General features: G+C 40.4%; 1 long non-coding RNA gene across 1 annotated transcript in view; it reads left to right on the plus strand.

The window, feature by feature from the left end:
• LOC131480380 (uncharacterized) overlaps positions 1 to 9,251 on the plus strand; it is a 187,701-nt gene extending 178,450 nt beyond the window's left edge. The window contains exons 8-11 of the long non-coding RNA XR_009245468.1: positions 3,451 to 3,490; positions 4,441 to 4,472; positions 4,817 to 4,928; positions 7,403 to 9,251. This is a non-coding gene — a long non-coding RNA (uncharacterized LOC131480380). The remainder of the gene's footprint in view (positions 1 to 3,450; positions 3,491 to 4,440; positions 4,473 to 4,816; positions 4,929 to 7,402) is intronic.
• Positions 9,252 to 23,162: the final 13,911 nt, after the last annotated feature.

Consider the following 23,162-nt stretch of genomic DNA (forward strand, 5'->3'; position numbering starts at 1 on the left):
ATTTTGACTTCCCAACAAGGTGATGAGATAGATAATACCTGCATGTGACAGGTGAGGAAACCAAGATTTGGAAAGAGTAGGTCCCTCCCCTGGCTGACACCTTTTTGAAGCATAATCAGAATTTGACAAATGTCATTTGTCTTGCTGCCTAGTGTTGTTTGACCTTGACAGCTGCCTTGAGTGCCGTTTTCTGTGTTTTTTCTTTGGGATGTTTCACAGTCATCTCAAATCTAATTTATCTGAAACTAAATTCCTAAATCTTTTCTTTCTCTCATTGTTCTGTATATGAAATCAGGGGGTTGCAGGGGAGGAGAGTTGTCTTGACAGTTTTTCCCTCATTTTCCTGTATCTAAACTAGCACCAAGTTTCTTCTTCTTACTTGGTACTAGTTCTTCTTGTTCCACTACCCCTTTCAACCACTCTGGCATTTATTTGTTGAACAAATGTTGAAGTAGCGTGTGTCCAATTAACGAAGACAGTGGGAATACAGAGTAATTGGAGTGAAACAGATTTCCTTTTCAAAATAAAAATTTCTGAGACGTTTTCTTTATTTTTTAAAAGAAAATAAAGAGAAAGTAAGCTGATTGTCAGCATCTTTGTTTTAATAAACTGGGTAGTGTCAGCTGTAGTCATAGTAACTTCTTAAATTTGCATTTTAACTTCCCTAAGTACATCTGAGAATCTTTCTGGACCAAGCAGTTCAAATTAAATGCACTGTTATTTAATAGCAAAAGAATCTACTGTTTTAGGTAGATTAACTTCCCCCCTCAAAATCACTCTTAAAAATAGGCAGACAGATGATTTCATAATTTATGGATGGAGAAATTTGGTTCACAGAGGCACAGGGACTTGCTCAGGATCCTAGAACTGAGACTAAACTCCAGAATACTTCCATGTCCACAGGTGTTGTTTCCATGGTTTTTAACTTTATTTATCTGAATGTGTGTGAGAGAGAGAAAGCTCCTGCCCACTGCTCACTCCTCCCATGCCCAAAATAGCCAGGACTAGGCCAGGTCAAAGCCCAAGCCCAGTGCTTTAATCCACGTGTTTCATGTGTGGGTGACAAGGACCCGATGACCTGAGCCACCATCGCTGCCCTATGGTTGGCATTAACAGGGAGACAGCATGAGAAGCCCAAGCCAAGGATCAAGCCTACATCATCTGAGGTGGGATGTGAGCTCCTTAAGTGCTATGTCCAACAATTGCACCACACATGGCTGTTTCCTTCCTAATGGGTTCTGCTAAACTCTACGACGCATTCACTCCACAGAGTTTCATGCTGACAGCTGAGAAACGGCAAACAGCAATGGAAGTCACTGATCTACAGACGCCTGCACACAGAGCCCACACTTGTGGCAGTACCCTGGGAGCCAGGAGTGCCTGCAGTACACCTCCTTCTCCTCTTTCACTTCCTCTTTGTCTTCCTCCTCCTTGAAACAATGTGTGAGCTCCAAAAAATGTCATAAACAAAAACACAGATCTTCATAAGAGGCTTTCCTCGTTGGTAAAATAACAACTCTGAAGAGGAAAAAAACATAAACATATGATATATTTCTCTTTTCCTCTCTGCACAGATATTTTTTGCTCTGTATACTAATCCTTCACTAAACAGATGTAAATGCTGTCAAATCTTCAAAACATTTTCTGGAATGTTCTGTTGTGTCCTTTGTGATACGAGAAAAAACATTTTATAAAGAAATCCAGGAAGAAATCAAAAGAATTTAAAAATTCACTGGTTTCCATAGGATTGGAGCACTGCAAAGAGTCTTTTTGGTCATGTCTCTGCAGCCTAGGCAAAGTATTTATTTTCTTTCCAAGTCTATGTCATTGAAAAATTTACCATGAACTTCTCAAAAGCAGGCCTTTGTATTAAAACACACTTCTACATGTGCAGACAAAGGTTATAAATTAGGAAAAATTTCTCAGTGATGTAGTTAGAAAATTGTTAGAGCAATTCCTGAGGAGCAGAAAAAAAAACCTCCAATGTTTATATAATCCCAATGTGCACACATAGCTTCTACTATGTTTTCCTGCTAAGACTCACCTGGCTTTGCTCAAGACCCAAATACAGTGAATTCTAGACAGCACCTAATATTTATTCATGCCATTGTCAAGAGCATCTTTGCGGTTCTTGCCAAGGTCTGTCATTGCATGTGTTTATCCAGCTGCATCGGAAAAATATAATACAAAGTCATCATTTTACTCAGTCACCTACTCAATATTTTCTTTTGTGATTAAATTAACTCATAAATATTATACTTTTAATGCCAGAAAGCCATGGTTCATCCAGCCAGTTGAATGCCTGTTTGTCCATTTTCTAATGTTGCCGGGCATTTAGTCATTTCATTAGAGGGTTGAAATAATGAAAATCATTACATTTACTTAACATGCACAATAAACAAAGCAGGATCCTTCCAAGAACTCCTTTATTATGCCCAGCAAGGCCATGGAAGAAATTTTGTAAGAAGCACTGAGGAACTGTGGGAGCTGTGTTGAAAGTGATTTTGGCACATGAAAACAAATCTGTTGTGACTGTCTAAAGCCAAGGACAGAAATTCTGGCTCAGTCAGAAGCTGGCACAATTTCTTGCTCAACCAAAGTAGGTTGGAAATAAACATACACATTTTGAGCTTGCTTATTTCCAACTCACTACCAGACTGAGCTCATGAACCCTAGAGATTATTCTCATATTCTGTGCCATATCTGAGATGCCTTTGTCTTAACATCCACACTCTGTTTGGCTTTCTAAACAGTCTACAGATGGCTTTGCATGCTCCTCTTCAAAGTATAACGATTTATACTTAAGGGCTAAGATTCGCCTTTGTGTTTATGGCCTGCCCTGTAGTAACATCAGGACAATCCGTATCACAGCCCAAGAGGCAGAACTATATTCCACAAGACCCTTTTAAATTCCTTCCAAATGAGATGTTTATGGTTGGCATTGCAGGGCAGGTAACTTTTCCAGAATTACACCTAAATTTGTTCAGTCATTCTGGGAATAACCTTGGTTAGTGATTGTTCATAATGCCAAAGCTTTCGGAAACTTTTTACAGTCATTTTTGGGGGGTTTTATGTCAAAAATAAAACTTAAAGGAGCTTGAAAAGTAGGTTTTGAGATGATCACATAACAGCCTGATTTCCATGGTTTCATTTCTGTGCATTTTACTTTATGTGCAACCACTGAAATTAACCAAAATTAATCCATATTTGAACAAAGACTACAAATACAAATGAGCCCTAACTTCCAGGACTACTTGGTGTGATGCACTAGCTAAAGCATTTGAAATGCATTGGCCCTGGGAGGCGAAGAAGTTATGGCAAACAACATATGGGCTTTAAAATCTGGAACTATCCGAGATAGAACAAGAGAGCTATTTTCATTTTACTTGTTCCTTTTTTTTTCTTGCAGAAGACGAATGACTCCTAATCACATCTTATTTTCATCTTCAGAGCTGAACCCTGAAAGAGCAAGGTTGGTTTAAAAGTGCTGGTGAGTATGCAGCTTTGTCCAGTGATTACCTAATGCATTTGTGTCATCTGCTTTCCTTGTTGTGAGAAAACACACTGAGGAAATGTGTAAGTCCACTGAATTGTTCCCAACTCTTTCTTCACCTTTCAGCATGCTAGTTCCTTCCCTTGGTGTTGATATCATTAGGCATTTGTCAAAGACAGACTGTCACTTTAGGGCCTCTATTATGTGCAAGAATTGGCAACAAATTTTGCCACTGGGATTTGCTTATATCCTCTGTATGTTATTGTGCTTCTTTGGCATTCAGTAAATTCCATACCCCCTCTTCTTTGATGTTCATTCCAACTCCTAAATGTGGAAACAATGACTGAGATTTTGGATCAAAGCAGTGTGGAGATGGCAGGCAGCACAGCTCTCTGATAATTCACTAGAACAGAGAGCAGCCCTCCCCCCCTGACCATCTATGCCAATGGTCCTCCAAGAACAGCAGTGGCTTCCCCTATGCAAAGTCACGAAAGGAAGTGTAGAAAACAAGTCCAAGGTTTCAGTAAAGAAAGGAAAAAAAAAAGACTAAACTGGATAGCTCCATTGAAGCTCATGGTCATTTCTAAGTATAGAGAACACTAACTACTGTTCCAGTTGGTTTCCCTGTTTCCTCTCCCTGCCCCCAACCCCACCAGCTATGCTCTTGCTAGCACAAGAACTGGGCCAAGAATTTTCAGGTTTCGAACAGTCTCCAGAGCTAACAATGTATAATGTCAGCTACACATGATGGCCCAGACTTGCGAAGTGGATTTTTAAAGAATTTTTAAAAAAATAATTGGGGGAAAAATATCTCAGAACCACCAGAGTTTTAGTTAGTAACTTTTGCAAACTGGAATCAGCTGTCTGGAGCATACTTCCAATGTTTGCTTTTGTTTCACTCCGGGGATGCCAGTGCAAATAATTACTTCATTCAATTTATTTCACAGGTCAACTTTGACTCATAAAAGCATTAAAACAGGTAACCCTCTGGGGACGCTGAAAAGACAGATGAGTAAATAGATATGAAACAGTATGAGCAATTTGGGGATAAGGTACTTTATAAATCCAGGGTATTTTATGATTATGCTTTCAGTCCACCCCATTTGGTATCCAGAATGTGCAGGCTATAATTAATAGGCAATGTTAGGAACTATTTTAAAATTCTGCATTGCTTTTAAATATACTGAGGAAAATAATTGTGTATGGGGAATTTCATCCAGGGTAAATTAGAAGAATTCCCAGTAGAGTAGCATAATTGAGAATTGGGGTGGCGGCTCTGAATGGCAAAGAGTGTTTGACTGATAGCTTGTGTTCAATCCAAAGGCAGAGCACCAAAGAGGCAACAGCTCTTAAAATACCAGTTTCAGATTATCTCACTCTATAGGAAGTTCTTACTGCCAGATGTGTGCAACAGTGACATCCAGCGGTTACAGAGGTAATTGCAAATGTATCTTGTCCTACAACTGTAAACTAGTCTTATATTATATTCCCATCTTTTTGTGCTGGTCAGTGTCGTTTGTATTTCGTATCTTGCCAACAATGGAATGTCAATAACTCAGGCTAGATGCCAAGTTAAGCTGCATTTTTCCATTTTTCTCATGAAGTAGTTTCTAAGATCTGTTCTGTTAGTATTTTGCTGTCTTTTATGAAAATCCCAGCAACCTACCCTGACAGTCTCTGACAAGCATGAATGAGGGGGTGCAGAGCCCAACCTGCCCAGCAGACATGGGAACTGCTCTGTCCCTGGAGGAAATACTCGAGGGAAAACATCTGTGATTGTGCATTTGTTCATTTTGCAGAATTGCTTTAAGAAATGATCATAGTTTTCCCTAGGTCATTGAAAATGATGAGAATGAAAGAGGAAATAGAAGAAAAACAAAGGCTAGAAGGAATGAGAGGAAGGAAAATAAAGAGAAGGGAAGGAGAAAAAGAAAGGAGGAATAGAAGATAAGAAAGGATAGGAGAGGAAAAAGAAAAGAAATGAAGAGAAGGAGAGGAAAAGAGAGGAAAGGAAAGGGAAGGGAAGAGAGGGAGAAAGTAAGAAAGTTAGGGAGAGGAAAGGAAGAAGAGAGGAGAAAGAGCATCATTATTCACTGATCCTTAGTAAGTTTTGGCAATAAGGCCACCGATGTGACAATATACAAGAGGACTCAAAGATATCAGCCTAAAAAGTCTTCCTTATTTTAAACCACATTGTTATACTATCAAGTAAAAATCTCCGGCAGTACCACCTGTAGGAAAATGCTGGCAAAGTGCCCCCTGCCTTCCACTAGGGACAAGCCTGGGAAGGCAGATTAGCCTGTCTGCCATTAAGGTCCAGGGCAAGCTAAGGGACTCCAGTGGCCACTCTTTCAGAGACTGCTGGCTGAAGCCAGCTGTTCCTCATTGCAAAGAAACAAACATCTACCGAATTCCAATATGAAACAGTAACACAAAAAATATAACTAAAGTCTTAAAGCCTCTGAATGGCCTTTAGTTAATAAATCTTATCCTCACTCTGCCCCCGAAAGAGAAAACCATTACAGAAAAAGTGGAAGAAATAGCTCTGTGTGTGTGTGTGTGTGTGTGACACAGAGAGAGAGAGGGGGAGAGAGAGAGAGAGAGGGAGAGAAAGAGAGAGACCTGTGATTTGTGTTGGAGTCAAAGAGAAAGGGATGGTTCCCATCTGTGTCAGTGAGAATTAGGGGAAAGGTGCATTGAGACAGAGCAGGTTAGCCCACAGCCTGGAACCAGGCTGGTTTGGTTTCATAAGGGCTTTGAACTGCAAAAGCTAGATTATCCCAGATTCTGCAGAGTAAGTACCATCCTACACTCACACACACACACCGCCCTCAAAGCGTCCTCCATGAACCAACCCTCAGCCTCCTTGCCTCTCTTAGTCATTTTTGTTGTTGGGCTTCATGGGGGATATATGGAGGACTAGCATGCCAGGATCTCACTGCTCCTTTTAATTCTGCAGGAATCTGGCTGGGTTGGCTCTTACCTCCTGCACCCTGGGAACCTGATTGGATGATTTCTGGAATGGAGCCAGAGCCCGTGGAGATTGAGTTTTCCCCTTAGCAACAGCGGCCTCCTCCAGCAGCACAGCCACCCTCTCCTGCCGCATTACCAGTGCCTGCCAGTCTGAGGAGCAAGAGGCTGGTATAAAGAATCATTCCCTTCCTCCCTAAAGAAGCAGCCTGTCCTGCGGAGCTCTCTTCAGTGTTTCAGAAAGGGAGTGGGGGGCTCGGGGAAGCAGTTGCACAACCTGCACAGCCTCTCCTGGCCTACAGCTCCAGGGTATCGTTTTTACTACAACATATAATCTAATAATCCATTTAATTTCTTTAGAGAGATGTTATATATACAGGTGGCATTTGGAAGGAATCACATGTCATAAACCTGTCTGCTCCTATCCGGGTGCAGAATGCAGCAGAAAAATCTATTTTACAGGCCTTCTAGAATTTTTACATGGTCAATTGGCTGGTTTTTGTATTCTGGAACATATCTGAGCATCTGTAGGGAAAAGATATATACATATATATACATATATATTTAATCTATAAAATGATGGCAAGAGCTCTGATTTACCAAGAGTGCTTGTTTGAATTTTCACAAAAATACTTAGCTATAGGACAATGTACCAGTCGTATTCTTAAAGGTAAATAACTGCAGCCAATAAAAGTTTGGCCCATAAAGGGTCCCATCTTCCACTAGTTTTCTGCACTGAGAATTACTACCAGTATAATCACGGCTCCCTGCACACTAATATTTCCTCTGATACAGTATGATCAATGTTGTGGAAAAACATTTATTATATTTCTTCTAGCTACTTAAAGGCATTACTGAATTATGGGCATCGCAAAACGAATGCACTGTGCATTTTTTCTTTATGTGACATTTTTACAATCTTCATTTTCTGCTTTGCAGCCACTGAGCTATAGAGATCCACACTTCGTCCCTCTTACAACTGCCACCGCGGCCACCTTCTCCTTTCTGCTTTATTACATCTGGAATGCACTTCATATGATAACCTTCCTTTTCATTCTGTACTGGACTCTTCTTGCAAAGGAAGAACTTGGGAGAGGAATTAGGCCATCAGTGTGGCTGGCAACAGCCCTTCATCTCCTTACTTAACAAAGCTTATGAAGTTTAAGACTGAGAAAAGGACAAAGAGCAGAGACAGTTATTTCCTACAACCATTCCAGAAGGGCTGATGGACTCAGACTTGGTGTGAGCTTTGTGGCTTTGGCATTTAGTGAGTTTATTTACGTCTTCCCATTTGATGCACCTGTCTGCAGGATCTGCAGCTGAGAGAGGATGTCCAGCTAACAGCTCGTGTCTCAGGCCCTGCCAGGAGGATGAATCAATTAGCAAGAAAAGCCATGATGCAAATGCACCAGGGTCACTTGGGATGCTGTTGGCCTTTTTGATAAAGAAAGCCAGCTATAAATAACCTCACACCTCAGGAAATCATTCCGGGAGGCCCCGATGCCAGTGCCGGCAGGGCTGCTGTTCGGGGACGAGGACGGAAGGAATCATTCGCTCATTCTGCGTTTTTCCCCCATCGCAGTCAATGGAAGATTTGTGGTAAAATCAAAGTATGTAAAAGGAGGACAGTGTATGGTAACAGAGGCATGTTTCGTAAATTTTTTTTAGTACCAGAACCTGTGATTTACGACCCAGGGTTACAGCCAACTTTATTACAAAAATGACTTCACCTATAATAACCTTACACAAGGCTCTCTGGAGAATGACAGAGTGGTCTACAGCATTATAATCTGGCCAGTATGCACAAACAATTCCCGCCTCTGTCTCATTCCCACCTGCCCTTCCCCCCAGCAGCACCCCCAGAGCAGGTTTCCCACATTACCTGCTGGGAGAACTGGGCTTACCAGTAAGGTTTTGTGATTTTTACATGGCGATTTACTTGGATTGGCACATTTTCAGTAAACCATGACCGAGAGAGCAGATTTCTGGGTCCCAGTCATGTCCTCCCAGCCTAGCAGCCTGAGGAATTAGGGGCAGCAGATGTCCACTTGTCCTTCATCCTGCTCACCCTGTACCCCACCCCCTGAGCTTTCTCCATCCCTGAGTACTCCCACCCCTTGACTCCAGAGCTCAAATTCCCAGCACTCAAGACTGGAACACTGAGCTCCACCTCTCCTTATAATTGCCATGGTAACCGAAAGCTGCACTAAAACTGCCAGGGCTGGGTGTCCAAGCAAAGGTCCCCTGGGTGTCCCAGGATCTAGGAACTGGCTCTCCATCTTGTTAAACTCTGGTGTCAGTTGCTAGCAATTGTTTGAAATTTACATCCTCAGAGTGGCTTAGCAGGATTACGTGTCCATTTGCATTAAAACAGGTTTCTGTCATTAAACTGCCATACAATAAACTTCCTTGGGACAAATTAATGAGCTCTAAATATCATCAAGTAGAAGTTCACTTCAGCATGGCAGCGAACAAGGGGGGACTGAAGGAAGCGGCTGCTTAGAATCTTAGCCCAGGAGAACCAAGCGCCAACTAGAGAAGGGACATGTCTGTTTCTGAGTTGTCAGGTGTGTGGTCCTGTATGAAGCTGCCTGGGAGCTTTTGGCAACACTCCTGCCATTCACCAGGATACTGCAGCTCCCCTCCTCCTTTCCCCTATTCCAGACAGGTCATCAGCCTGGACCTTGTCTGACAGATGTGCTGCTGAGCAAGTGGTCTCTTCCTTCTGTGATGTGATGCAGCCCTGTGTTCTTGACCCTGTGGTTTGTCTCCCCTGGAGGAACCTGCCTCTCTGTGGCCTTAGGTGGGGGCTGGCAGGGGGAGGCAGTGTGCAACCATAATGAGAAGCCCCTGATGCTCACATGCCTGTAGGATTGTTTCTGGGTTGTCTGGCTTGTGGGTCAGGGGGTCTAGCTCCTGGAATGCCAGCTAGTATTGACAAGGAACACATTTTCTTGTCATCAAGGAGCACACTTGGGAACAGAGAATGAATTTTTTGGGGGCCTGTATTTGCCCTGCTCACAAATATTGGCGATGCTTGCCTTTGCAAATACATACATGTGTCTCTAATTTTTTTATTATATGCAAATAATCCCTGACCTTTCTCTTACATAAAAGACAGACTGCAAGACAGACTTTCTGATCCAGTTAGGCTGTGATCTCTTTTCTCCTTTCTCTGTGGCTTTAATAGGGGACAGCAATGTCTGATGGAGACACTGCTATATTTAGGAATGACAAAATGAGCATTATTAATAGCTTAATTGACATTAAGGCAATTACCCCTACCCTTATTACAGTTTGTAGAACCACACAGAAAATATTGTCTGAGGCATTTTCCCCCCTAGAGATACCCAAGGATACAGCATTTTATTTTATGCCAGATCCCGGCTTTGACATTAGATACTTAGCCATAGAATGATTCCAGTAAATCATTATAAATGCATTATAATAAAGATGTTATGAGCTATCAGATATTAACCCCCAACCCCTAAAGAGAGATAAATAGTCCAGTTGCATGATCCCCACTTTTGTTTCATAAGAAATAAGCTTTTGCAAAGAGCAACTGACTAATGAATTATAAAATGGTATGTTGAGCTCAGATAATTAAACAATGCATTTTAGTGTCTAGTGCAGGATGAACACTAAATCATTCACAAATAAAAAAGGAAAAGCCCCAAACCCCAAGCCCAACTCCTATTCTCAAATAGCATTAACATTGGCCTATCGTCCAGAAATGTTTCACCTTTTATCTGATTGGAAAGGCATATCAAAGAAAAAATCAGGACACAAGGAAGTAAACCAAACCAAAAGTCAGAACAAGAGTTCTGGAAGGGCTAATTTCAGATAATCCTACAAGGTTAATTTAATGGAGATTTTACAAAGAGATCACTTTTTCCCCCTAAAATGAACCTGGAAGTTTCCAAGTGTCTTTATACTGTCCAGCTATTATATTTTGCCTCTGAACTCATAATAAAATGTATTACTGAGGACAGGGGAGCAGGGTGAAAATTAGGGTACTGACGGTGATCTTGGCCTTCTATTGTCAAGAAGAGAAACATATGCTCTAAACTCCTCTCTGTGCTGTGGAGGTGGCAATGCAGCAAGGCTGGCTAGGGCTCCAAGCACTATCCTCACTGTCCAGCAGGGCTCCACCTCTTGGTCAACTCTCGCTCACCATGACCTTTCTTTTTGGCAGAAAAAGAGATTTTAATATAATAGAATGCGTGAATACCAATTCTACTTCTTTTCTTGTTTCCTTAATACACATAAAATTACATAAATAATCATAACTATTTTTGTGTATTATTAATGTAATGTTCAACAATAACAATGAAATGTAACAGAACAGGAGTTTTGTTTGCTGAAATTTAATTGTAGAAATCATACTCCACTAATTATCTTCTGATTGATCAGTAGGTATCAATAGTCTCTTCTGGTAAAAATCTCTACTTTGATTTAATTAAATTAGAATCTTTTTCAAAAGACATTTCATTGGCCAGCTTATTTTGATTCTTACAAGGCTTTCCTTTTTGTTTTTTTTTTGTTTGTTTGTTTTTTCTGTGTGTGTGTGTGTGTGTGTGTGTGTGTATTTGTTTTCCCTTAATAAGAAGAATATTTTATTTTCTGGGATCCAGGCATACACTAAGGAGATTGTGACATGCTTCCTCCTTCAGACTTATTTGTTACTGTAAACATTATTTATTTCTTTTTAAATACTTTTTATTAATATACAGAGAATGGGTTTTATGTATTCCATAAGTACTATTACAAGAAGACAACCTGCTCCCCCAAACCTCCTCCTTCCCTCCCATCTTCATCAGTTTTTGCTAAAACATAATTTTAATCCATTCTACATTTATAGACATAATTTACCATAAATCATAGCTCTAAAACAAGTAAAAAGTAGGAAGATAACAATTCCAGAGCAGTATAAGCAAGGTTTAAATACAACAATCATATCATTCTAATGACCAAAATGGCCATTTCAGTCTACCTTTAATTGCCACTTATCAGAGAAAACATGATATTTTTGTTTTTGAGATTGGCTTATTTCACTAAGTATAATAGCTTTCAGTTCCATACATGTTTTTGCAAAAGACAGGATTTCATTGTTTCTTATGGCTGATTAGTATTTCATGAGTTTCCAAATTTTCTTTCTTCAATCATCTGTTGATGGACATCTGGATTGGTTCCGTATCTTTGCTACTTTTAATCGAGCTTCAATAAACATGTAGAGGGTACAAATGGTTCTTTTATATGCTAATGTCATTTCCGTTGTTCTGTGACTGCCCCAGCTCTGCAGGGCGGGTTTGCCATTGGCTGTCATTTCCTGGCATGTTACTGATGCTGATTTTCTCCACAGTTTGAAGCTGTGATCCAGCATGTCTGGAGTATGTGTTATAGTCTTCTGGCTTCTCAAGGATGTGGTGACTTCCTCAGGACAGTCCCCTGCTTCTTGGTCAAAAAAAACACACCATCAGGGATGGTGTGGCCCAAATTAGAGGTTGTGTGGGCATGACCACCTGTGCTAGTGAACAGGGCTTCCTTGGGGCACTTAGGGCACCCCTTGATCAGTCCTCTTTTATGCTCCAATCAAGCTGGATCACACAGCCCAATCCTCCTTACATTTCCTCAATCCCACATCAGCCCTCACCAATTAAGTGAACTTTGGAAGATTTACAGTAAAATGCTGCCCCATAGGGCTGTGTGAACATTAAATGAGATCACTTAAGTTATGATCTAGCTATGCTAGGTCAGCCACAATTAAGTTTTGTCCACTTTTGGTTATCTTATATTTTTCTTATCCTGTGTCTTTTCTCTCCAGTCCAATTTAAAAAAATATATTTATTATTTACTAGAGAGAGAGAAAGAAAGACACACAGAGAGGGCTCCATCAACAGTTCCAATCTCCAAATGCTCGCTATGGCCGGGCCTTTTTGTGTCTTATTATATTGCATATAAGCCAGGATCTAGGAAACGCAATGATCTGAGTGGCCAGCCACAGCTTGCTCCAAAGGTGTGCACTGGTGAGATGTTGCAGCCAGAGACAGGCACTGAACCCAGGCACTCTGAGGGACGTAGGTGTCATAATCACCAGGCTAGAGGCCTACTCCCAGGCTACTCTTAGTCTTTCATCTCTGTGACTCCCTCTCTGTCCTACTCCCTACCTTTTTCTATTCCATTTTCTCTCATACATGTATGTACATGCTTACAAATATGCAAAGGCAAACTTATTCACTCAAACTTACCATACTGAGTCTAGCGTACTGTTCTGTAGAACACAATTAAACATGCTTGCTATCCTGAATAATATTAAGAATAAGTTAATAATAGTTAATCTTTTCAACTACTTAGTCTGACCCAAGCACTATGCTATGTATCTGCTCCTCATTTCATTCTCACCAGTAAATGAGGTAAGTACTCTTTACATCCTCATCTTCTAAAACTTACAAATGCTATAAAACTTGCCCAAAGCCACACACACACTCATTAAGTGGACAACAAATATGTATGGCAAGAATAGGCCTGAATTTGGGTGTTTCAGCTCCTTTTACTGTATCAAGCTGATTATGTCTGATTTTCCCCATGTCAGAGTGAGCCCCATAGAGGAACGAGTATACACCCAACCTCAGAACATTGATATCTAGAATTCCAAGAAGTCCAGATGTGTACATTCCTTCTAATTAACAGGTACTCAAAAATCATTACTCCATACAAGTAAAGCCATCCAAAAAGACTATACTCATTCATACTCCATAAAGATAACTCTAGGAGGAGGTGCCTAATGGAGATGTGGTGTTTCACCCTGTATGCATGTTGCTAGCCATGACCCTAGAGCTACCCTGTCATGCCTGACAGCCTGGAAGACTGACAGCCTCTCTTTGGTAAGGGGTGATAGGTGAAGGATGACTCCCAGTTTCATCTCAGAACACTTAAGCTCCCTAATGACCCAAAACTGATAAATCCCACACATCCCTTAATTAAACAAACAGGTTAAGAGGAGTATTTCAACCTGAAGGATGAAATATTTTACTAATTTAAGATTGGCATTTTATTAGGTAACAGGACACGCATGAGTTTATGAAAAATGCTACCTTCCTAAACAAGAACCCATAGAAGAGGTCATGCTGGGGCTGTTGTGTGGTCAAAGGCACACTTGCAAAATTGCAAGTGAAGGAGCTAGCAGTTCTGCCTACTGCCACAGATCCCAGGTTGACTAGTTATTCTACTCGTGTCCTTCAGTTTCAGAAGCCAGATGTCTGGGAGTTTTCCATAGTCTTCATTCCAAGCTCGTTTATCCTGAGGTATGTCCAGTAGTTGTAGGGGGAGCTACTCCATGTCACTTCCAGGCCAAACTATGGCTGGGAGGCAGTCTAGATTTCTTCTTCCCTGCAAAATTGATCTTGGAATCATGTGTTGAGATGACAGAGTGCACAATATCCTGAATTCCTGGTTGACCTGGTGGTTAAATCCACAGGCCCATCCTAGACATGTAACATGGGCAAGAAATAGACTTTTATTTGGCTAAACAACTGACATTTGGAAGTTGTTTATTATCACAACAAAATCCAGCCAGTCTTGACTAGTCCAGGAGCTGACTTTTTGTCCAGAAAATATAGCCCTTCTTTCCAAATCATAAACCCTTATTCCTTTTCCAATATGTTTCTTCACTCATTAAATGGCTTACACATCTTTTTGTATTTATCATCATGTTTATGTTATTGGTAGAGAACAAAGACATTATGTGAAAAATTAAATCAACCATAAGACATAGTCAAGAATCTTGAATTTTTTTTATCCTTTCAGTATATTCTCAGATGCCTAAAATTGCCACAATGACCTTGAAACTGGAAGAGTGGTAGTTTGTCCTATATCCATATCTAAATATACTCTAGAACAAATGATGGAAATAAACTTGACCTTGAAACATATCATGGCACACTATAATCATGGAAGAAAAAGAAGGAAAAGCAGAGAAAAAGAAAGAGACAAAATAAAGAATAAAAAGTGAAGGAATGTAGGCTAGGGAATTAAACAAAAGATGGATTGTTTATCTCAAGTTAGTCATAGCCAATGATTCTGGATTCCTCTCCAAAAAAAATCTCTCAGAATGACTTTGATCATCAATATCTGCATGTGAATGTGCCTAGCACACATGCCAAGATACTCATGAAATGTTGACTGAAAGGATAAAGGGATGAATCTCCTTTATATCATCTCAGAAGTATGTGTTACTATAACTGGTCTATGGCTTTGAATGAGCATTCCATCACACATTAAAAGGCAATACAAAAAGTGAGAAAGGAACTAGAAATAAATGAGTTTGAATAGCTCTTCATAACCTTTAAGTCGGAGTCCTTGAAAAGAGCAACTATGAGGTCAGAGCAATAATTCTTTGTTCTAGAAACAGGACATCACTGATAACCCAGAGCAATCTATTTAAGAATGTGTTCAAATAAGCTGGTTGCAAATGACCATATTTACTTTCCCTCTGGCTGGGCGGGTCTGGGGGTACAAACAGTACAGCCTTGGCATGGTAGGAGGTGGATAAAAATTGCTGAATAATTTAGTTTTACAAAACTTCAAATATGTAAACAAACACAATATATAGGGATTTAAAAAAAAAAAGCTGTGAGCCATTCCACTGCCAATGTCACCAACTGGGAATCCTAAGTAGAATATTCACCAGGTCATGGGTTAAATCATTTTTCCTGAAATATACAAAATGTCTGTGGTCAGGCTGCCCACAATCAAGTATACTCGGAGGTAAAGCCTAAAAACACAGGAAGCAGTTGGCTCCTTAAACCCTGGGGGAAAGTATGCATGCAAGGTCTCCTTTCTGTTGGTTTATATGTGGGTGAGGGCTCATACACAAGCCTAAGATACCCAGGATGTGGAATGAAAATGGACAGCACTGACTGAGTAACAGAAATCTACACAGAAGGATAACGAGGATGACTGTCACATAGGACAGGTGGAGAAAAGCACATCATACCGTAGGAGGTGTTTCTGTGGATTACACAGAAACACAAGAGAAGTTTTAGTCCATCCTGGTTGTAGTTTTAAATAGAAGGAAGATTTCTTAGCATCAATATCACTTGAAGATAATCACACTCTATATATCCAAATTCAAATCTATTATCTTCCTTTAACCTGTCATCCCAAGCAAAAGCAAACAAACCATTCTTATTTCCCTGCCTTAACTCTTATAATTCATGAGCTCCTCTCCCCTACTTTTCTCTTCATTCAAACTCTTCCCCTTCAAAATCTTTCCCTCTTATCTCCAACACCTTCCACCAAGAACATCTATTAGTTGGTCTACCCTATTCCAAATCATTGCCTTCCTACAGGAAATAATAGGAAGAAATTAAAGGGGGAATTTAGACCTTTGAATCCAACTATCTACTAAGGATTAAGAGTTAAACATTGTTGGAGTTAGCACAGTGACATAGTAAGCTAATCCTTAGCCAGCACCCCATATGGGCACGAGTTTGTATCTCAGTTGTTTCACTTCTGATCCAGCTCTCTGCTTATGGCCTGGGAAAGCAATGGAAGATAGTTTAAGTCCTTGGGCCCCTGAATCTGGAAGAAGCTCCTGGTTCCTGGCTTCAGCTCAATTCAGCTCTGGCCATTTCAGCCAATTGGAGAGCAAAGTAGCAGATAGAAGATCTCTGTCTCCTTTATCTCTCTTTATTCCTTTCCTCTCTGTCTCTTCTCTGTAAATCTACCTTTCAAATAAAAACAAATATTTTTAAAAAGTTAAGCATTGTCATAAATCCCATATTATATGATATCAATATATCCACCCCTGCTTTAAAAACATACTATTGTATGTATAATAAATATATGGCTTGCATATGAATATGCCAAAATGTTAAAAAATAGTTACGCCCAGTAATCACACAGGTTTAAGATACACAATTCCGTTTCCAAAGGCCCAAATTTTATCCCCAAACTTCAGCATCTGACTCTAACTTTCTGCTAAGGCAAACTCTGGAAGAAGCAGTAAATTATCAAGTAAGTGGATTTCTGTCATACACGTGGGAAACATTGGTTGAGTTCCTTCCAACTGTGACCCAGCCCTGGCCATTGCAAGCATTTTGGTAATAAACCAGCAAATAGGAGTCTCTCCTGCCACCCTCCCACCAACCCCAAATAAGGACATAACTTTAAAACAAAACAAAAAACAGGAGGAGGTAATAGGAAGATGAAAATAATGAGAAGTTGTTACCATTCCTTTTTGTTTTCGAAAGATATTTAATTGATTTGAAAGGCATCTTTACATAGAGAGGAGAAGCAGAGAGAAATTAATTTTCATCTACTGACTCACTTTCCAAATGGCCACAACAGTCAGGACTAAATCAAGCTAAATCCAGCATTTAGGAGTTTCATCCAGATCTACCACTTGGGTGAAGGGGTCCAGGGACTTGGGCCATCCTTTGCTACTTTCCCAGGCACATTAACAGGTAGCAGGTTAGAAGTGGAACTTCCAGGACTCAAACCAGCACCCATATGGAATATCAGCATCACAGGCAGTGGCTCCTACCACAAAGCCAGACACATCCTTCCTCTTAAAATTATAGCCAAGATGAAGAGCAAGATCATAATACAATGCTAAACAGCTCCCTAACTGACCCAATTCTCCTATTTCCCTCCTTCATATATAAGGGGTCTCTCGATTCTCCCCTGAATCTCCATTTTCTTATTAGAAAAAAAAAGAGTTTGAGTTAGATGGAAGTGTCATTAGCCCCGTAAATTCAAAACATTTTCTTGGTAAGTCTATTTGCTATGCAGTGTAAGCAGTCATAAGTTCCCGACTAAAACCTACACCTATTATATACCCCTTCCCCATTTTCCTGAGCATTTTTCCTATTCCCTAACATTTTATTCTGGTTATTCTATTGATCATGTCTGATGCTTCTTTCCTACTACAACGTTTCATTCTCAATACTCCTATCAACCTGTGGGAATTCTCTTTCTCCTGAGCTTTCAAGTTCGGAATTACTTGAAACATTTAAACACCAAATGGCAATTCAATACCCATGTCAGTAGGTTGGCCTTGGCTCCACTTGAAGGCCGGATGTAGGAGTGGCCACCCTCCACAGCAGCAGTACTGGTTTCCTGTTATGGTCTGAAGGACTGAATGGGAGTCACAAACTCCACACTGAGTGCTGATTCTGTGACTTGGGGTGTGACATCAGAGGAAATTGCTCCTCCTCTAGGCTTCTTTTGTAGAGTACAAGCAAGTTGTCATGCAAAGTTCTCTGAAAAGCACTTCATGCTCCAAGGCCAAATGTTAGAGTCATTAAGATAATAACAGCAGAGTCAGCTGCCCTCTGCCTGAGCCAGGACTCGGTCACTCTCAGTGTCCTCACCCATAGCCCAACCATCAGAGACATGGCAACATTCACACGGCTCAAATTCACTTTTCACATTTAAAGGAAGACGTTTTGTAGTTATTAATGGTGTATTCATATGATTACCCATGAGTGAAGGGCATTTCCATCTCCCACATCTTTAGTGGCAAGTAATTAATGATATGTTAGAAATTAACAACAATTAACCATGCATAGGAACAATGGCAGAAGGTCAGAAACTCTAAAGACATATAGTGTGGAGCTGCTCAAGCAGAATCCAGCCATTTCACAGGGAGACTCTGGGATAATGTGTTCTGTTCAACATCTTGCTATTATAGTCATTTCCTCAAATGGGAAAAACATCCACTATGGCTCCAGTGCGGTATAATAGCTTGGATTTCTCTGGTAGGCCATAAGAATCAGAAACCCAGAATGCCTCCCTTGGCAAAAATGCAACTTATTTCCAGGACATAGGCCCAGACATAATAGGTTTTTAAGACTGAAAATGTTAATGGGAAGAAGAAAATAAATACCCGGTACATCTATTAGGCTTGTTGGTTTTGCTAAACAAACAAAATATTACATGACATATTTCATCTTAGCTACATACTAATAAATATTGCTTGAACTAGAAAACAGATTTATAATTGAACAGTTACACAACCATTTTCAGATTGTAGTTGGTTCTAGTGGATTTCTAAAAATAACTCACTAAAGAGAGATAATATAAAGATATATATATATATATAAAGATATTGTATAAGTATCTTTACACTCATCCCTCAGAATCCATGCAAGTTGATTCTAGTACCCCTCATAGGTACCCAAATCAACTTTTTCTAAAGTCCTTTGTAAAAAGTGGCATGATAGGGCCCACTGCAGTAGCCTTCTAATCAAAGCAGCCCCATTTCCAATCCAGCTCCCTCTTGTGGCCTGGGAAAGCAGTTGAGGACAGTCCAAAGCCTTGGGACCCTGCACCTGCATGGGAGACCCATAAGAAGCTCCTGGCTCCTGGCTTCAGATCAGCTCAGCTCAGCTCTGGCCATTGTGGCCACTTGGGGAGTGAATCAACAGATGGAAGATCTTCCCCTCTGTCTTTCCTCCTCTCTGTATATCTGACTTTGCAATAAAAAATAAAATAAATATTTTTAAAGTGGCATGATAAATGCATATAAGTCCATCCCCCATATACTTCAAATCATCTGTAGATCATGTATAATGCTTAATGTAAATGCTACACAGATACATTAATACATGATAATATGAAAAAAATCCATCAGTGCTCAACACTGATATAATTTTTCAAAAATATTTTCACTACGGGGTTGATTAAATCCACAGATGAAGAATCCACAAATAAAGGAACAACTGTACACAGAAACTTGGAAGTGGATGTGAATATCACATTTTTAGTGGTTAGTCTAAAAGTGTTATTATAAATATGAAAATGCATTTATTGCCTTAAATTTATTTATATAATAGTGCCAACAATATTACAACTTGTGAGATCTCCCAATTTCACCTCATGATTTTTCTCCATTTTTAAAGATGCAAGTAGGAGTCCTTAGGCCAAAGTCTCATGTCACAAATAGTGCATCTAATTTGCAAATTCATGACTTGACCAAGGTATCACCAAGGGTATCCTACTACAGAGCAGGCAAAGGATATATATATATATATGTATTCTGCTTCCACCCACAAAGTAATTACAATTATAATTACATTACCTGTAATTATAAACATAATTAATTATATTCCTGCAGTGCTTTAGAGCTAACAGAGTACCTTCACATACATAAGCATTTAACCTCATCAGTACCCTGTAATGCAAGCATAGCAGAAAACCCACAACACAAAACCAAGAGCTTCATACTGAGCCCAAATTTGTCACATCCAGGTGGTCTCGTCCTTCTCCTTTATAATTATCCCCTTAAATCAAGCCTATGCTAAAAGATTGACAGGAACTCGTTTCTACAGGCAATGATGTTTCTGGTTCCTCCCAAATCTGTAAATGTGTTTTGAAGGGAAGGACAGGCCCCGGATTTGTCAGGATGTTAGTTGCAGCTACTTCAAGGATCTGGTTTGGTTCAGGTGTGCAGGAGCAGCTGCAAGAGCAGCTGAGCCCTCAGATGAGTCATTTGCAGAACAACTGACTTTGGAATTAGAACAAACATCAATAGCAGATCTCTTTTATGCACATTTCTGGGAATGCAGAGAAAAAGCCCCTGTTCCACATAGCTCGGGTCAGCTTCAAGGAACCACCAGGGTAAGGCTTTAGCTCTTGTGTTTTGCAGTTTAAGGGATCAAGTACACCCTGACCTGCTTTGCAAAGTTCTCTACACTAGTCTCTCAAGATCCAAGTCTCACAGTGAATGCGTATTGCACATTTCTGCAGGCTGACTTCCCATTGTGCCTTAGTCTCCTTCATTGTCACCTTCCTCCTCTCAGCATGCTTCCCTCTGATCCTATTCCTATGTCACTCGGTTGCAGGGCTCTTATGCTGCTGTTGTATTCAACTCTTGCCCTCCTTCAAGACCCAAAGGCCTGCCTCCTCCAGATATAAGGCAAGGTGCACATTGACTCCACATGGTCTCCTTAGAAAAGGAATTTGACTTGCACTGGCAGAAGTTAAGATGCTTAGTACCCTAAATCATTGCTAGTTGAAGTGTGACCATCATGAGAAATATCATCTGAGAAGTCATTAGATATCCAGTACCTACCTTCTGAGTAAAGATACTCGAAGCATGGCTTCAGCATGGCAGTGTACCATCCTAACCCTTGGTCTGTAGTACTGACATCCCATACGGGCACCAGTTCATGTTCCAGTGGATCCATTTCTGGTCCAGCTTTCTGCTTATGAATTGAGAAAATAGTAGAATATGGCTGAAGTTTTTGGGCCCCTGCACACATGTGGGATATGCAAGGAAACTCCTGGCTTCGAACTGGCTCAGCTCTGGCTGAGCCTAGCAGTGCAAATTCTTGGACTCCTGTCACCCCGATGTGGGAGACCCAGGTTGAGTTCTTAGTCTCAAGCTCCTGGCTTTGTTTTAGCCAAGACTGAGTTCTGGATCCTAAATGTTGTTGCCACTTGGGGTGCAAACTAGCATAAAGGACTATTCTCTCTCTCCCAAATAAATAAAGCAAGTAACAAATACATAATTTTTTAAATAACTGACCTCTGTGAAAAGTAAAAAGATGGAGTAATTTATTTCTAGGGAAGTTTTCGAAAAGACACTTATTGCTACTTGAGGGGTGACCCTTTAAGACTGATAGTATTCCAATACTCAGAGATAAAAATAACGCATGCAGAGGCAGGATGAAATCCAGGAAGGTACATGGTACGGTCTCAGGGAAGCAAAAATTCACAGAGCCAGTGATTGGGATCGCTGGAGAGGAGTTGCTGGCCATAAGGTTCCAAATACTGATGGTGCCTGATAGGCAACATTTACTATACCATGTATATATCTAGGTGCTTCATTTATGAGAATTCTCTCATGGTACTCCCACAGCCTACTGAGTAAAAAAAATATAACTAGATTATTCCCATTTAAAGATGAAAACTTGAAGAAGGTAACTGAACTACCTAAGTCATGCAGTTTGGACTCACATCTTCACAGCAATGGAGATACAAGTTGATTTTGGAGCTCAGCAGTCCCGTGGTCACAATTCAACCTTAGGGTGATTTTGGAGTGACCCAGAGATTCCTAACACACAACCAGATTATTAACGAAGAGATCAGTGTCACAGCCACTATCATGAAGGAGGACAATAAGAGAACCAGGATTAGAATTGGGGCAATGGGAATGAAAAGAAAGGGGCAGACTTCAGTGTGTGAAGGGCAAGAGGAACAGATAAAAGACATAAGAATGTAGGGGCAAGAATGTCAGAACTGCCCTGAGAGGAGGCTGGCACTCTAAACAGGACCAGAGAATAACCATGACAACAAACACATCATCCTCTTCTTCCATGTGGGATTTTGTTTATGCAACACATCTACACCAGACTCTAGTAAAAGCTTTTATGTGCCCCAGTATATTTAATTTTTGCAATCTTAAGCAGCAGTTACTGTTATTCTTCCAATTTTACAGTCCAGAAAACTGACGCAAAGAGAGTTTAAGTAACTTGCAACAGAGTATACTTTTTTTCTAGCCTAACCTTACTATAAAACAGTACTGATGTCTTTTTAACATTTGAGATTTTTGCTTCTTCAAAGAGTTTAAACAGATTTCTTTCAAACATGGAAGCAAGCAGAATGTAGCCAAGTGAAATCATGGGTGAATTCATTCAGTGGTTCTGAATATTTCTAGTGATTCAAAAATATTTACTGGGATTTCAAATCTACCAAAACTGGGATCCAAAGTGTAGAGTATAGGATTCAGTTGGGTTGTGATGAGGCAGATGCAGCATTTGCTTGTTGTTCATATCTCCCAAGATGTTTGATATACAGATAGCACAGAGATTATTGCATATATCCACTGATGAGCATTTATCACTTATCTATCATATGGTAAGAGCTGTGCCCTGTACAGTGGTAAATTCCTCTGTATTCTTCCAGGCCCTAGAGTTATTACCTTGAAGGACCTGCATGAGACTTGGGGAAAAAGAAAAATATTGGGGAGAAGAGCAGAGGGCATGAATTGAGCCAGTGACCTAGAATTCATCCCCAGATCCTGATAGGAGAAATAGGGAGGACTCCAGAAGGACAATGTTTATACTACATGAAGTAGATAAGGGAACCTCCAGAAATTGCTGTGTGAAGTTACACCTCCACTTCAGAGGTCAACTGGCATAGACCAATTTGTCATCCTCTGCCTCCCTTCTCTGCAAGTAGAGCTCTGAGTGGCTTACACATCCAGGCACAGGTCAGGCCCTGGCGCCTGCACCACTGATGGGGAGGCACATCTTTTTCTTGGCCAATGGGAAAAGAAGGAAAACATTTCAGCAGCAGCTAAATCCCTCTGTCGTTATTTGAATTTCCCTAGAACAGGCAAGTTAATGGTATTTATGACTTGAAAGAATTTCCATCTGCAAGTTTATCTTCTTGTTAAAATTCAGCCATCCCCCTATCCAAAACAACCAGAGACAATAAATCACAGCTAAAGTAAGAAGCAAAAACTCATCTTTAAAACAGGAATCCTTGCAGTTGCTACCTTACTGTTTTCCAGTATCAGACATTGTAAGAGGGTAAGTGATTGGGGGGCAACAGTGAGCTCCCCTTCAACAGGGTGCCCAGAATACATGGAAATGAGACCACTTGTTGTTAAAGCCACAGGAGGAAGAGCTGGGCTACCACTTTCTTATCATGCCAGCCCCCATCAAGGCTTTCCCTCTCTTAAATGAAA

This window comes from Ochotona princeps, chromosome 5 (genome assembly GCF_030435755.1).
Source record: "Ochotona princeps isolate mOchPri1 chromosome 5, mOchPri1.hap1, whole genome shotgun sequence".
In the NCBI taxonomy this organism is placed as follows: domain Eukaryota; kingdom Metazoa; phylum Chordata; class Mammalia; order Lagomorpha; family Ochotonidae; genus Ochotona; species Ochotona princeps.